This window comes from Thalia democratica, chromosome 1 (assembly GCF_965202585.1).
Source record: "Thalia democratica chromosome 1, ktThaDemo2.hap1.1, whole genome shotgun sequence".
NCBI lineage: Eukaryota > Metazoa > Chordata > Thaliacea > Salpida > Salpidae > Thalia > Thalia democratica.
In genome coordinates, this window is record NC_139165.1 from 35,622,034 (window position 1) to 35,637,294 (window position 15,261).

The window sequence follows — 15,261 nt, forward strand, 5'->3', positions numbered from 1 at the left end:
AAGTTTTGACGTGTAAAAATGTCGCCGTGCAAAAGTGACGCCGTGCAAAAGTGTCCTTCGTGCAAAAGTGACCCTGCGTGCAAAAGTGACGCCGTGCAAAAGTGTCCCCTCGTGCTAAAGTGACGCTCGTGCAAAAGAGTCGCCGTGCAAAAGTGTCCCCTCGTGCAAAAGTGACCCTGCGTGCAAAAGTGACGCCGTGCAAAAGTGTCCCCTCGTGCTAAAGTGTCGCTCGTGCAAAAGAGTCGCCGTGCAAAAGTTTCCCCTCGTGCAAAAGTGACCCTTCGTGCATAAGTGACGCTCGTGCAAAAGTGTCTCTTCGTGCAAAAGTGACGCTCGTGCAAAAGTGACGCTCGTGCAAAAGTGACCCGTTCCCATAAACAATATATAAGACATAAATTAAAATAGTTTTTGTCTGGTGTATATTTTTATTTTACAAACAGTTTTTTTTTTGCAAATTAAGTTAACTTTTATGCGTTGCATTCTGATATACTCAGTTGCTGTTTTTTGGGAATATATATTTTATACAAACTAGATTTGGGTGTGGTAAATTTATTAAGTTTGTACATTGTTAATCAAAATATGTAGTTCAAATTCGAGTAAATAAGCAACTAAACATTGCAAAACACTCAGACTACGACTATTTGAAGACTTCAAATCTAAGGTCAATTTATTATTTTTTTAGTTTTGGATTGAATTGCCTTTTGTATACTAAAATATCAGGCTAGTTTTTTGTCACTCAAGCTGGCTTTTTTGCTTTAAAGAGTGGCAAATTAAACTAATGATGTGTGCTTTGTTAGATCTACAGTGTTCATTTTCATTATAATATATGTTATTTTTTAAATCTTGCAGCTGATATAATTTTAAATATTATTTAAATTCTTGTATACACATAGGTGTGAACAATCAGTGTTGCTAAAAAAACTTGAAACCCGGAAAAGCTTTGAATTTGACAATTAATGCTTTAAAAAATCTAGAAAAACCTTGAATTTGTGAATTTTTTTGAAAAATACTTGAATTTAAAATTTTTTATACATGTAAAGTAGTGAATTTTCGTTTTGACATATAAAATCTACTTTACAAAACTTTACAAAATTATTACAAAATTTATGCATCTAATTTATAAGAACATTGATATCATGTATACATTTTTTATTTACTCTTCCTCAGCAAAATAAGTTGTATCTAACATTGCTCATAAGCAAAGAATTAAAGATCAAGTATAATGCTTTTTCAATTAAGAAGTGTCTGGTTTTATATAATATACCCAATGTTATACTATTATAATAAAAACTTGATTAACATTAAATTGCTGTAAGAACTTTATTATATTTACTTAATTTTTACATACTTAAAACCAGCTATAAGGGTTCTAATATTGATTGTATACTAAAATTTATACTTGCTCTTACTTAAAAGCTTAAGTAAAACTGTGAAATAAACTAATTATAATTAATAAATTTTGTTTTATTATTAACTATAAATTGAAATAAAAGTTATTTTTAGTTGTATGCAGAACTGTATATCTCCTTAAACTTAATTTGATAAGCAAATAAATATAAACAATTTCGTATTTTTTATTTTATCATTTAGATTATGTTAATTTTTTCACATACACTATACATTAAAAAAAATTATTTGTATAAACCTAAATATATAAGACTCATGCTTTACAATAAAACGTCAGATAAAATTTAAAAGTTATCTTTAGTATATAAAACAAAACAAATATATTAGAAAAAAAATTTAAGCTAAAAAGAAAAATCTATACTTTTTAAGCTTAAACTTTTAAATAAAAAACAAACAATTCCTTCGTTTAAGTTTTTCTAACAGAAAAGAAGTAAAAACAGGTATACAACCCGTAAGCGTACACTCTTTAGTAAAATAAAAAAAAAACCTAGTTATAAATATTGTTTTATAAGCTGTTAAAAACAAGCAATTTTCGGTTATTAGTATTAATACAACTTGAAAATTAAACAGAAAATCAACACAAAAAATGTCTAGTATAAATGCTTACTGATAGTTATAGTTCATAAAAATTTAAAACTTTGTTTAAAAAAATAAGCAGTTAAAAATGGAACCATAATTAACTCTTAACTATATGGTCAATAATAAAATACATTAACTCAGCTAAAAACCTATTTTTACAATTTAACAAAAACTGCAGTTAACAAAAATACTTCAATGGGTGAAAGAAAAGAAAAATAAAGTCTGTAAAATTGTTCAATTTACTATTTAGCGTGACGTATTTTTATATAACTTTTTTAGTACAAGGTAATGATGTCACATCAAACTAAGGGCAGATTTGATTGCAGCAACTCTACCCATAAAATATGAAAAAAGGTTCTATAAAAAAGTCCTACCGTCTAATGAATACGAAGACATCGCGCTTTTTTATGACGTAACAATCTAAACAAGTTTATGTACGCAATAATGTAGTCATTACCAAGCGGCGCCATGGCTTAGTTGGTTAAAGCGCCTGTCTAGTAAACAGGAGATCCCGAGTTCGAATCTCGGTGGTGCCTCGCTTTTTTAAATATGAAAAACGTAGCACTATTACGTCATAATCATATGCAATCATACTATAAGCTCAGTTTTGTCATTTGCTCCGTAGCCTCGATGGCGCAGTAGGCAGCGCGTGAGTCTCATAATCTCAAGGTCGTGAGTTCGATCCTCACTCGAGGCACCTAATTTTTAACATTATACATGACTAACAAAATATACTCAAGCAGTTTTTACTTTAATTAGTATTTTTAAAGAAAAATCAGTTTTGGTTTTATCTTATAACTTTGTAGTCGTGCCTGAAAATTTTACCTAGTCTAAAATTTATTTTATAAATAAAAAAATTAAAACTTAATGTTTAATAAATAGTTCAATTGCTTTTCTAAAACAAAGAAACAATTATTAGAATCAAAAGATCATATATTTTAGTAGTGTTAGTATTTACCTAAGTTTGATAAGTATTATTTTTAAAACTTTAAGTATTTACTGTATATATATCAACCTAAAAAACTTAATTATATATACATATATAGATCTAACTTCAAAGTAAGTACATATACAAACGAATAAACATGTTTTGTTTGAAGCTTTTAAGGTAAATTAATAGGAATATAAAATACTTAACATCGTGACTAGACAAAACGTTTAGCTTTATAAACACTTGAAACAGATTTCATGCGTAGCCGCCATAGCTCAGTGGCAGAGCGCTGGTCTTGTAAACCAGCGGTCGAGAGTTCAATCCTCTCTGGCGGCATTTTTGTGGTATCACAACAACACACCTCGATTTTGTTTGATAAGCTAATGTTAAAGTTTGTTGGTATGCTTAATACAATGTTGGTTATCTTTATTCTACTCATGATACTTGAAAACTCAAACTTAAAACAGAAATATTGGTTTATATCACCATTTATTTATTTTTTTTTATAGGAAAAAAATATACTTTCATGTTAAAAATGTATCAGTTCTAAAAAATTAAATAAAATAAATTAAACTGAGAAACTTTAAGTTTTTTAATAACAATGTTGTAGTAGTTTCAGAACATGCAAAAACATGCAAAATATTGATAATTTATTAAACTTAAATTTGCTTTGTTTTACTTTACTTAATTTTTATATTTTAAGTCTTAGTGATTAATTAGAAAGTTTGTTTTAAAACTTAATTTCTTAACTTTATAGATGATCAGTTTTATTTAAAGAATTAGGTTTTTATATAATTATTTACATACTACATATTTTTAGATTTTTAAATGAAAAATATTTTACGGTATAATTAAATTATTGTATATAAGTAAACTATTATGTTACTTGTTTTTACTGTTTTATATAAATATTCGGTGTTTTTAATCGTAAAATTTAAAAAAAAATATTAATCATCACTAAAAAGTTTTTTAATTGTTTAGTATTCATTAAAATAAAATAGAACAATTTTCTATTTCAATTAAAACTTTAGCTAAAAGTTTTATTTTTTAAGTTTGCTTTAAAGTCTATCAAAAACAAACAAAAAGTATTTTAGACATAATTCAAAGTTTTTAATTTTTTCTAGTTTAGAACTCACAAAACATAATTTTGAATTTACACAAAAATTTTATTTAAAGAACAAAGTATTATTAAACTTTTTAAAATTTTTTAGAGGAAAAAATTTGTATAAAAATTAAACACTTACAAGTAATTGTAGCTGGACATTGTTGTTTTGGTGGACAAATTGACTGGCAACTTGTTCTTCTCCGACACAATTTGAAGTTGTTGTTGTTTCAAAATTACCACAAACATTGCTGGATGGCTAAACATGTATATTCCCAAAGGCCTGTTCATAAGCTAGATTAAGATTGGTACTATTCGTTTTGGTTTGGATAATATTGTGAATTCTAATGAGAACGAACTGAATATTCTTGAAATTTTATAACTGTATTTTACGTTTATAGCAACATGAGAGTTAACTTAGCTCGATTAGCATTTTTGCAATTTTTAAAAAATGTTCAAACTTTAATTCCAATTATTTTCCTTACCTTTAGATCGAAATAAGATTTTTATTTACAATTCAGATAACGCTATTTCGCCTATAATTAAAAAAAAAGAAGTTAATTGGATTTGGGCTATAATTTTTGTAGGGGGCCCCTTAGAAAAAAAGTATTCATATTTCTTTAATGGAGATTTCAATCTTCACATAATGATATTTTTAATAAAATGTACACGGGTCATGTCTTTCACAAAGACAGTTTTATCATTATCATTGTAAGTTTATTGTCATACGAAGGACCCAGGCATCAAAACCTAGGCCACTTATACAGAAAGACATACAACAAAAAGACAAAAATAAACCAAAATTGTACATTAAAAAATAAAAAATAAAAAAAAATAAAAAAAAACTGAGTTTAACTAATTAAAGTTTAAAAATTAACATAAAAACACAAAAATTATAACACAAAATTTATAATTCCGGTGCTTCCGAAAAGAGAACAACAATATCCTACTTCAACTTCACCCGAACAAATGGTTTCACTCCAAAACTGGTTTCACTTTCATTCGAACGACTGGCTTCACATTATTTGAACAACTGGTTCAGCCTTCATTTGAGTAACTGGCTTAACTTTTATCCAAACAACTTGTTTCACTTTTATTCGTATAACTAGAACCGCTTTTATATGAACAACGTTTTTCACTTTTGCTAGGAGAGCCTGCTTCATATTTACTTTCAAATCTTTAATACTCAGATAACTCAGCGTTTGTTGGACTTTCGTAGTAGCTGATAAATGTTGAGAACACTGACTATACACAAAACTTAAGAACCCAAGGCCCCTAGCACTTTAACAGGCCTATAAACTATGTATTAATAACAGGTTAGGTAAAAAAAAGCGTTAACCATCTAAAATAGTTACACATATAGAATATAAATAAACTACTTGTTTTTAATGTTAAATTAAAACAAATTAAAAAAAGCATTAAAAATAGTAATAGGTAGTTTAAAATTTCCATTAAAATTTTTCATTACTATTTCCTTTTTTTAATTTCTTTGCATTAGCAGTATAGCTTAGTCAGCTAATTACGGATAGTATACTTATTTTTCAGTGGGAGCTGAAGAAGTTGCTGATTTAGCATTTAGCTGATTTGTGTTCTTTTTTTATTTAAACTTTTAAACTTTAACTTTTTATCAGTTGTTGTAATGTTAAAGTAAGCTTAGTCAAAGATAAAAGTATAAATTGATAAAAAAATAAAAGAAAAGTACTTAAAAAAGTTGCTGACTCAGCTTTTTTTTTCAGCTTTTTTAGGTCATAGTGTGTACTGGACCTTAAAATATACTTTAAGGTATCTAAAGTTATATACATAAAACATTTTTACTATTATTTTATAAATTTAAATTTTTGCTAATTTATTTAATTTAAAACTTTACTATTTTGACATACTCATTAAATAATTTAAAGTAAAAATTGTATACACTTATAGTACTAATTTAAAATTTTTAGTTCAAATAAGGATTGCATGATTTAATGAACTCTCAAGTACAGAGTTTCAGAAACGAAGAACCCTTAAAACTCAATAAATGTTTGTTAGCTTTTTTTCGATTGTTGAATTACCAAAACAAAATACTGGGGAGTCCCCAACAAAGAAACATAAATGAGTAAACTGTTTAACAACTTTATATTAAATAGTTAAACAGGATTCCTTATAAAAGTATAGTCGTCTTTTTTGACGAACTTTTCCGACGAACTTTTTAAAACTTGTCAATCTTTACGAAATAACTTTTTAAATTGTAGAAGTATGTTTTTTTAATCAAGACCGGACTCACAAAACCTAACCCGAAACGAGCCACCTAGCGGTTATTTTTTTTTATTGATAAAATAAAATGTAAAAAAAAAAATAATTTATATAAACTAATAAAAAGATGAACATCAATAAAAATAATAATAGAATAAATATATATAATCGATCTATATCATATAAATTATTAATATAAATAGATAAAGGAAAAAATAAGTATAACTATAAAAATATTAAATTTAGAAATATTAAACTGTAATAAAATAATAATATCAATAATGATTGATAAAAAAATTTATTAATAATCGGTAAAAATTAATGCAATGATATAAACTTATAAATAAAAATAAATAAATAAACATATTTAGAAAAAGAAAACCCTAAAAATAAGAAAATTTAATCGATAATGATATGAAAGTTTATCACCATTCACTTTTGAGTTTAGGTTATAAACCTCTTTTTATCAAACTCCCAATTTTTACCCCTTTCTTATACTCTTAAACTATTGTAATAAGTACAACTTTTTAATCTATATTATTTTTTCATATAGTTTTTTTAATTTTAGTGTTATGAAAATTTTACGGTCTTCTAAAATTTTATATTTAAAAACACCTATGCTTGCTTTTGTAAATGTATTAGCCATATTTCTAAACACTCTCACACAAACAATTATTAACATAAACAGTTAGAACTTTGCAAATATGTTGTTTAATGATTTGGCTACGTTAAGCTTTTTTTATTTTTGCTTTAAATAAACTAGAAAAAATTTTTAGGGTCTTCCAAACATTTTACTTTAAAAAAGCCTATGCTTACTTTTGTAAAAGTATTAGCCATATTTTTAAGCACTCTCACACTAACAATTCTTAACATAAACAGTTAGAACTTTGCAAATATGTTGTTTAATGAATTGGCTACGTTAAGCTTTTTTTATTTTTGCTTAAAATTATTTTAAAAAAATGTTACGGTCTTCTTAACTTTTTACATTAAAAAACACCTATGCTTGCTTTTGTTAAAGTAAAAGCTATATTTCTAAACACTCTTACACAAACAATTCTTAACAGAAACAGTTAGAACTTTGCAAATATGTTGTTTAATAAATTGGCTACGTTAAGCTTCTTTTCTTTTTGCTTAAAATTATTTAGAATAAAATGTTACGGTTTTCAGAATTTTTCACATTAAAAAACACCTATGCTTGCTTTTGTTAAAGTAAAAGCTATATTTCTAAACACTCTCACACAAACAATTCTTAACAGAAACAGTTAGAACTTTGCAAATATGTTGTTTAATGTATTAGCTAGGTTAAGCTTTTTTTATTTTTACTTTAAATAAACTAGAAACATTTTAACGGTCTTCTAAACATTTTACTTTAAAAAAGCCTATGCTTACTTTTGTTAAAGTAAAAGCCATACTTTTAAGCACTCTCACACAAACAGTTCTTAACAGAAACAGTTAGAACTTTGCAAATATGTTGTTTAATGAATTGGCTAGGTTAAGCTTTTTTTATTTTTGCTTAAAATTATTCTTAAAAAATGTTACGGTCTTCTAAACATTTTACTTTAAAAAAGCCTATGCTTACTTTTGTTAAAGTAAAAGCCATATTTTTAAGCATTGTCAAACACACAATTCTTAACAGAAACAGTTAGAACTTTGCAAATATGTTGTTTAATGAATTGGCTAGGTTAAGCTTCCTTTATTTTTGCTTAAAATTATTTAGAAAAAAATATTACGGTTTTCAGAATTTTTCACATTAAAAAACACCTATGCTTGCTTTTGTTAAAGTAAAAGCCATATTTTTAAGCATTCTCACACAAACAATTCTTAACATAAACAGTTAGAACTTTGCAAATATGTTGTTTAATGAATTGGCTACGTTAAGCTCCTTTTACTTTTGCCTAAAAATATTTAGAAAAAAATGTTACGGTCTTCAGAACGCATTACATTTAAAAACATATTTAAACATATTTAAAGTATAGCCTCATACAGTTAATTACAAACTTTACACGTTTGTACAAGAAGTATTTTTTAGGGTGCACTAAACTTATTTTATTTTGACTTAGTAAGTTTTAGATTACGCAGAAACTAATTCGAAATTTAAATTTTAAGTAATGTATAACCTTGCTTTACAAAAGTATTTTAATTTTAAAACCATTTTGGTTTTTAAAAAGACCATTTTTGTACTCTTCCACATTTATTCAGTCACGGATTGTAAAATTCTTTTCTCTGCTAGAGTTATCCAAATTTAACCTCAAAAAGTCCAGATATCATAGGCTTAAAATGTATAATAAAAAGCTTGTACTTAATTTTTTAAACTTATTAACTCTTATAATAAAATTACTTAGCTGTATTAAAAAAAGACTGTATTAAATAGTTACTATATCTAATATTTTCTTTTAACCTAATAGGTTCAATTTTATAGTTTTTGAAGTTTATATAAGATAAATAGGAAGCAATACTATCAGGGTTGTATCATGCTTTACTTTCTCAGGATAATTCAGAGTAGTTTAAAATTATGTAAAACCAAATTATACTAGTTTTAATATATTGCACAAACTAAGCATGACAGAGGCTAGTATAAGTAACTTGTAATTTTAGGTTAACTTAGTTTATTTTTAACTTCTATATACTTTTATGTTTTAATTTTTTCTAGTTAATATTACTTATCTGGCCATGTTGTTTGAAGTAAAAGCTCTAATATTTTAATAATTCTATTTAATTTTAGATTATTTTAGACTTTTTTACAGTTAGACTCCTGGTAAAATTAAAAAAAATTCAGGATTACCCAGGTCAACTCAGTTTAGTTTTGAATTTTTACAAAAACTCAGGCTGATTGAGTCTAGATTTAATTATCTTTGTATCTTAAGCTTGATTTGGTATCTTGTTTAAACATCTAGCAATTTTTTTACTATTAATGCTTTCTTTACAAATTTATCTGTATTAGATTATATTGTAAAAATTTTCTTATTAAAACCTGCTTCTCAATTTTTTTATAGTTTCACACAATCCTAGGCTAGATTTATGTAGTTCAGTCTAGTCTATAGCTACTTAGTAGAAACTTTTGCCCCAAGGACTGACAACTGGTCATGAAATGATTTAAAAAACTAGGCTTGAATAGTGAAAACAGTGTTGCTACATACTTGGTCTACTTTGATTTAATAGCTCTAGTTCTAACTGTTTCCGTTAAGAATTATTTGTGTGAGGGTGTTTAGAAATATAGCTTTTACTTTACAAAAGCAAGCATAGGTGTTTTTTAATGTAAAAAGTTAAGAAAACCGTAACATTTTTTTAAAATAAATTTAAGCAAAAATAAAAGAAGCTTAATCTAGCCAATACATTAAACAAAATATTTGCAAAGTTCTAACTGTTTCTGTTAAGAATTGTGTGTTTGACAATGCTTAAAAATATGGCTTTTACTTTAACAAAAGTAAGCATAGGCTTTTTTAAAGTAAAATGTTTAGAAGACCGTAACATTTTTTAAGAATAATTTTAAGCAAAAATAAAAAAAGCTTAACGTAGCCAATTCATTAAACAACATATTTGCAAAATTTTAACTGTTTCTGTTAAGAATTGTTTGTGTGAGAGTGCTTAAAAGTATGGCTTTTACTTTAACAAAAATAAGCATAGGCTTTTTTAAAGTAAAATGTTTAGAAGACCGTAAAAATTTTTCTAGTTTATTTAAAGCAAAAATAAAAGAAGCTTAACCTATTTAATTCATTAAACAACATAATTGCAAAGTTCTAACTGTTTCTGTTAAGAATTGTTTGTGTGAGAGTGCTTAAAAGTATGGATTTTACTTTTACAAAAGTAAGCATAGGCTTTTTTAAAGTAAAATGTTTGAGAGACCCTAAAAATTTTTCTAGTTATTTAAAGCAAAAATAAAAAAAGCTTAACCTAGTTAATTTATCAAACAACATATTTGCAAAGTTCTAACTGTTTCTGTTAAGAATTGTTTGTGTGAGAGTGCTTAAAAGTATGGCTTTTACTTTAACAAAAGTAAGCATAGGCTTTTTTAAAGTAAAATGTTTAGAAGACCGTAAAAATTTTTCTAGTTTATTTAAAGCAAAAATAAAACAAGTTTAACGTAGCCAATTCATTAAACAACATATTTGCAAAGTTCTAACTGTTTCTGTTAAGAATTGTTTGTGTGAGAATGCTTAAAAATATGGCTAATACTTTAACAAAAGTAAGCATAGGCTTTTTTAAAGTAAAATGTTTGGAAGACCCTAAAAATTTTTTAGTTTATTTAAAGCAAAAATAAAAAAAGCTTAACGTACCCAAATCATTAAACAACATATTTGCAAAGTTCTAACTGTTTATGTTAAGAATTGTTTGTGTGAGAGTGTTTAGAAATATGGCTAATACATTTACAAAAGCAAGCATAGGTGTTTTTAAATATAAAATTTTAGAAGACCGTAAAATTTTCATAACACTAAATTTAAAAAAACTATATGAAAAAATAATATAGATTAAAAAGTTGTACTTATTACAATAGTTTAAGAGTATAAGAAAGGGGTAAAAATTGGGAGTTTGATAAAAAGAGGTTTATAACCTAAACTCAAAAGTGAATGGTGATAAACTTTCATATCATTATCGATTAAATTTTCTTATTTTTAGGGTTTTCTTTTTCTACATATGTTTATTTATTTATTTTTATTTATAAGTTTATATCATTGCACTAATTTTTACCGATTATTAATAAATTTTTTTATCAATTATTATTGATATTATTATTTTATTACAGTTTAATATTTCTAAATTTAATATTTTTATAGTTATAATTATTTTTTCCTTTATCTATTTATATTAATAATTTTTATTGATATAGATCTATATCTATAAATCAATAGATATAGATTGATATAGATATTATTATTTCTATTGATGTTCATCTTTTTATTAATTTTTATAAATTATATTTTTTTTTACATTTTATTTTATCAATAAAAAAAATAACTGCTAGGTGGCTCGTTTCGGGTTAGGTTTTGTGAGTCCGGTCCAGACTTGTCAACCTTGATTAAAAAAACATACTTCTAAAATTTAAAAAGTTATTTCGTAAAGATTGACAAGTTTTAAAAAGTTCGTCGGTAGTTTGGCTTGATATATGCAAATTAGCAAAAGTTCGTCGGAAAAGTTCGTCAAAAAAGACGACTATCTTCGATTTACAATTAATTAAAATTCTTCTCTTATTACATGAAGATTTTTAATTCCTTCACAGTGTTATTTGTTAACTTCATTTTGGTATTAGGGTGCTTATAAATTTGGCAACCTTTGAGTTTTCATCTGGAAGTTTTTTTACACTTGACAAATATCACAAAAACACCTTGTGCAAAGTTTAAAAAAAAGTTTTGGTTATGGTTAATTTTAGGTAAGCACCAGTATCAATTCAAGCTGAAGTATAATACATTTGATGTCTTATTTAGTCACAATTTTAGGCTAAAAATTAATCTTTTATAAATACAGGAATAAAATTAAAGTTATATATCATAAACTAATAAACTTAAAAATTTAATTGTTTTTTTTACAATATAAAATGATTATATCAACACATAATTTATATTGATTATGATATTGTAAAATAAAATTGGTTAAATATTTAAGTCTATAATATTTTATTTTAGTTTTATTTCTATGTATTTTTATAAACTGTTTGAAACAAAGCATCATTTTTTTAGCCAAAAATTATGGTTCAACTAGACACTAATGTATTATATTTTCAATTTTGTATTGGTGCTCACCTACAGTTAACCATAACCAAAGTTTTTATAAAGTTTATTTTAGACTTTCTGAAAACTACCCCAATGCAAACTGTATGGGACCCAAAAGTTTCAACTTTAGAATTTTCAGCTGATTTTTTTCACATGTGACTAATTATCACTAAAATACAAAGAGTTTCCTAAAAGCCTGGATTTCTGAAAACACCTTGAATTTGACAATTTAAACTAAAAAACCTGTAATTTGAGAAATTGTGAAAAAAAAACCTAGAATTTTGAATAATTCTTACATGTTAAGTAGTACAATTTTAGTTTCAGTCAAAAAGTGTACTATATATATTTTTTTTTTGTTTTCATCCAAAATACTTTTAATTAAAAATCACTTTTTAAATAGCATTAAAATTATGTTAGTTATACTACTTAGTACAGTTTTTATGCCTTAAATTTAGATTTAGACTAAAAAAAAGATCCAAAAATGTTTACTATTAAAAACTTTGAAGAAATTTCTCAAAAAAATTTGGTCACCCTGACTGCATTGTGCACAATTTAAGACAAAGTTAAGAAAGTTTTATAGAAGCAATTCTTGATTTTATGTTATTTTTATCCACTTTTGTAAGTTTTCTTGAATTTCTAATTTTTTATCAAACAACAAGAAATGCCTCAATAAAATTTCTTTAAATTTTTTAAATTGAGCTTAATGTGTTTTTTAGTAATTGGCCACATGTAAAATGTATAACACCTAAAAATGTTAAGTTAAATTCTTTTGGTCCATACAGTTTGTATTGTAGTGGTTTTCAGAATTCTGAAATAGCCTCTATAAAAATATTTTAAATCAGTGCAAAATTTGCACATAGGGTTTTTGTAACAGTTCCCAAGGTGAAAAAAAATCTAGCACACAATTCAAATGTTACCAATTTTATAAGCGTTCTATTTGGTGTTATTATTTTATTTTCATTTGAACAGTTTATATTTTAAAATAAATTAAGAGTAAACCTACTCAAACAGTTCCGATTTTTATTACTTTATTGACTATGCATGGACATGAACAATACTACAGTATAAGTTAAACTTTCCCATGTTAGTTGTAATTTAAAATTTGAATTTTCAGTCTTATCATTAAGAAATGTTTTATGAGTACAGTGGCTAATATCAGTACTATTAATTCAAGTGTCTGTTTATTTCATATTAAAACTTTATTTCAACTATAGTATTTTATATTTTAATCTTTTGAAATAATTTAAAAACTATAACATGCAACAAAATGTTAAATTTTTTAGTGGTGTCCATTCTGTTTTTTATCAAACTTGTAGTTCAAGTGTCAGACATAAATATTGATGTTAATGAGGTATAATTTGTAGAAATAAAAAGTGTTTAGTTTACTTGGAAACCTGGAAATAACTGGTATTTAAAACTAAAAAAGGCCTGGTAAAACCTTAGTTTTTAAACAAAGACCATGAAAATCTTAAAAATTTGAATTTTTGTATACTGAATATTATTTTCATAAAATTTTTATTATTCACAGTGAAAATGTATACACTATTTAAAGTTATATAAAGTTAAAGTAAATTAAAGTTAAAATTTATAAAGTTGCAGTATTTACTCAGCATTTTTTATTATTAAATAAGTTTTCTATCATAAACTTAGTTTTCTGCCAAAAAAGGACAAGAAAACCCTGGAAAAAATCAGAAATTGTAGAATTGTTTAATAAAAGTAGTGGCCACCCCAGAATGATATTTATAAATAAATATTTTATTCAAGACAAATGCAAGTTAACCAACCGTTAAAATTTGGTATAACTGAAGATTTAGTTTGAAAACTTAAAATGTTACTGTGGTTGTTTCTGTTCTTTAACAAATTTATTTTCTAGGCCCTATACCTTAAGATCTTGAAAAATTAAAACAATTATAAAATATGACGCTCAAGACAAAATTTTTAACAAATTTTCATTTAAAGTCCAAAAATATTTGACTTTTTTTAAACTTTATTACACGGTTGTCAGACACTCAGTATATCTCAATATGTTTTGATTTTGTTTCAATACTCAAGTTAACTCAAGATATCAAGATATATTTGATAAAAATCAGAGGATTGTTTTTAGATTTTTTTAAAGTTTCACTTCACCTTTTTTTAGATATTTAAAAGGATATAGTTGATTAAGTTTCTATATCTTGTTAAATAATTTAATTTCTATTAATTTTAAAAAGTAAAAGATATTTTTTAAGGATCTGAAAAAACTCAGGATAATTAGGACAGCTTAAAGTCACTCAAGACAGTTTTTTGACTTAAAAGTGGCGTCCCTGAAATTATTAAGTACATGGGTATTCATAGTTGTAAAATATAATGTCTATATTTAAAAAAAAACAACTACCTATCAATTAATAGAAGGAAACATTTAAAATAAAAAATATTGAGAAATGTTGAAAAAAAATTGATTTTATTTTGTTTTACCTTATGAATTTTAAAGAACTTAATATGAGAAATAACATGATGTTATGTTACTATTAAACAAAGTATTTTATAAATTATAAGAAAATATAAGAAAAAAAAACTTGAAAATAGAACTACAATATTATAAAAAAAAAAGTTTTATCAACTATTATTTGTTTATTTAGTAATACTCTTGTTTAAATTTATAATTCAGTATAAAAATAAGGCAAAAAGTTTTTTAAAGCCACAAAAAAGATAAAACCATAGAGCATATATCCTTTATCCATTTATATTACCTTTAAGAAGCTTTTAAAAGACATTTACAAAAATAATTATAAATATCATTTAAAAAATTGTTTATTTGTAGTACTTTTTTATAACACTTTAATTACAAATTTGCACTTAAAACCGGGTTGCTCACACAGGGCCTTTAGGATATTTCATAATCATAGAACATGACTTAATTCAGCTCAGAAGACTCAGGATTTTTTGAAGTTTATAACTTTATTCAGACTGACTTAAGGTAGTTTTAGGTTTATTTAAATAATCTTAGGACATTTTTGCTGATTTTAAAATTTCAATATTGTTGTTTATAACTATTTTAGTTGAAGAACTTGATTTCTATTAAATTTGAAAAATTTAATTTTTTCATCTGAAGAAAGTCAAGATGACTCAAGATAATTTTTCGACACAAGTATTGGCTAACCTGTAAAAATTAAATAACATGTTACATTGTTGTTATAAATATTTAGATAACCTCAAATATGTTTAAACTTATACACATAAAAACGTGTGGTCAATTTGTCGCATGTTCTGTCAATAATCGAACTAAACATTTATTCTCTTAGGAAGTTGTTTATAAGCTACTGTTT

At 25.0% G+C, this 15,261-nt stretch overlaps 3 non-coding genes across 3 annotated transcripts; all 3 read left to right on the forward strand.

Annotated features, from left to right (window-relative positions):
- The first annotated feature begins 2,448 nt into the window (after positions 1–2,448).
- Positions 2,449–2,522, forward strand: Trnat-agu (transfer RNA threonine (anticodon AGU)). The gene has a single exon. It is a non-coding gene; the product is annotated as a tRNA-Thr (tRNA).
- Positions 2,523–2,610: 88 nt separating this feature from the next.
- Trnam-cau (transfer RNA methionine (anticodon CAU)) lies at positions 2,611–2,683 on the forward strand. Its single transcript has one exon. It is a non-coding gene; the product is annotated as a tRNA-Met (tRNA).
- A 498-nt stretch (positions 2,684–3,181) lies between these two features.
- Trnat-ugu (transfer RNA threonine (anticodon UGU)) lies at positions 3,182–3,253 on the forward strand. The gene has a single exon. It is a non-coding gene; the product is annotated as a tRNA-Thr (tRNA).
- Positions 3,254–15,261: the final 12,008 nt, after the last annotated feature.